Raw genomic sequence first — 2,500 nt, 5'->3', positions numbered from 1 at the left:
TTATTATTATAACAATTATTATAACTGTATCTATTATCATTATTATCATTATTATTATCATTATCATAATGATTTTATCATTATAATAATCATCATTATTATTACTATTATCATTATCATTATCATTATTATTATTATTATTATTACTATTATTATCATCAATGGTATTATTATTATTGGTATTGTTATTATGATCATCATCATTATTATTATTATCATTATTATTATTATTATTATTATTATTATTATTATTATTGTTATTATTATTACTACTATTATCATCAATATTATTATTATTATTGTTATTGTTATTATGATCATTATTATTATTATTATCATTATTATTATTATTATCAATATTACTATTATTATCATTACTGTTGTTATCGTTAATAGTATTGTTATCATTGTTATTGTAATTATCATTATTATTATTTTGTTAATATTATTATTATTATCATTATTATCATTATTACTATTATCATGAATAGTATTATTATTATTGTTATTGTTATTATCATTATTATTATTATCATCATTATTACTACTACTACTACTATCATTATTATTATTATTTTCATTATCATTATTATCATAATTTTTCTTTTTTATTATCATTATCAATTCTATTATTGATATCGTTATCACTATTACCATTATCCTTATCATTGTTCGTCTTCTCCTTATGATTATTATTATTATTATTATTGTTATTATTATGATTATAATTATTATTATTATTATGATTATTATTATTAGTATTATTATTGTCATTATTATTGTAATAATGATAATAATAATAATAATAATAATAATTATTATTATTATTATCATCATTATTATTATTATCATTATCATTATTATTATTATTATCATTATTATTATCACCATTATTATTATTAGTTTTAGTAGTAGTAATAATAGTAATAAGAGTATAATTTTAAATTATTACTATAATTATTATTATCAATATTATTCTATTATTATTATTATTATTGTTATTATTATTATTATTATTATAACTTTTGGTATCATTATTGTTATTATTATTAGTCATTGCCATCATTATTATTGTTATTTTTGTTATTATTATCATCATTATATAATTATCATTATATTATCATTATTGTCACCATTATTACTATTATTATTATAATAACTACTATCATTATCATCATTATTGTTATTATATTATTATTATCATTATTGTTATCATATTACCTTCATCATCATCATCATCATCATCATCATCATCATCATCATCATCTTTATCATCATCATCATCGTTTTTTTGCAACTCTGATTATTAATTTTTGTTATTCTCTTTTATCATTTTATTTCTCTGATTTTTGTCATTACCTTTAATTCAGTAAAAGCGGGTCGTTATCTCATCAATGGAAATGAAGTTAAATGCATGTGTTGTGAAAGATTATCTTTAATGTGATGAATCATAAACAGCTTATCAAAATACATGCGCTGTGATTTTTAAATTGAATGTTATACAGGGGAATTCTATAATAAATACTACAGTCTTTGTCACGTCAAGCTGAAATTACTATTTTTGACTAATCACTTCCCTGAGCTGATCAAAATGTTAACTTGACATAAGCTGACCTTGTAACAAAGATCAAATGTTAATCTTTAATTTGAAATGACGGTTAACCTTGTCGGAAATATCTCAATTTGACTTAAAGTCGTCTTTCCCTTTCGCTAAAATTGAGTTGTGTTAATATTAATACACCTTAGTTGCTTCCCTTTGTTTAAAATGGCTTGATTCAAATTAAATTGATCATTTCTGTTTGGTGATATATATAATATTAACTTAGGATTGTTTACTTCACTTGAGCGGAATAACATAATGTTAACTTCAACTCAGAGAAATCATGTTAACTTAAAGTGGCCATTTCTTATTGCTAAATCATCCCATACTCGAACTTAGAATGATCATTCAATATTTTTAAAAGCTGCCTATTATTGAATTGTTATTTTCAACATATAACTTCCCCTTTTTAAGATTCATATTACCATGACCTTGTTTCATCTTATGAGGTAAAATATTTCTTCCAGAATTTTTTCATGATTAACAATAAATAATCATATACGATATCTAAATAATCTTGCCTTACTCACGTAACCCAATAACCCTTATTCAAGCATCGAGATAACTTACAAAACGAAACGTCATTCTGATATTTATTGGATTTTACTGGAATTTTACTTAGTAATATGGATTGGCTTTCATAAATGTTTTTACATGTTTTGATAAGCCTGTTATTTGTCTATTTCATTTCGTTTATCGATGTTAATGGCTTCATAATACTCAAGTGATGTAACAATAATAATATGTGTAATAAAACGATTGAAAATTGATATACAGATGATAAATGTAATGATGATGATAGTAATGCTAACGATAATAATGATAATGATAATTAAGATGATGAATGTTGTGATGATAATGATAATAATAATGATAAAATAATAATCATAATAATGATAA

General features: G+C 20.4%; 1 protein-coding gene across 1 annotated transcript in view; it reads left to right on the top strand.

Moving 5' to 3' along the window:
* The window catches only part of LOC125037493 (alpha-amylase 1-like), a 16,443-nt gene that overhangs the window by 9,833 nt on the left and 4,110 nt on the right, over positions 1–2,500 (top strand). The gene's annotated exons all lie outside the window — the stretch shown is intronic.

Source organism: Penaeus chinensis, chromosome 23 (genome assembly GCF_019202785.1).
Source record: "Penaeus chinensis breed Huanghai No. 1 chromosome 23, ASM1920278v2, whole genome shotgun sequence".
Taxonomy (NCBI): domain Eukaryota; kingdom Metazoa; phylum Arthropoda; class Malacostraca; order Decapoda; family Penaeidae; genus Penaeus; species Penaeus chinensis.
The sequence above is the reverse complement of the archived record's forward strand: the minus strand, read 5'-3'. Positions and strand labels throughout refer to the sequence as shown.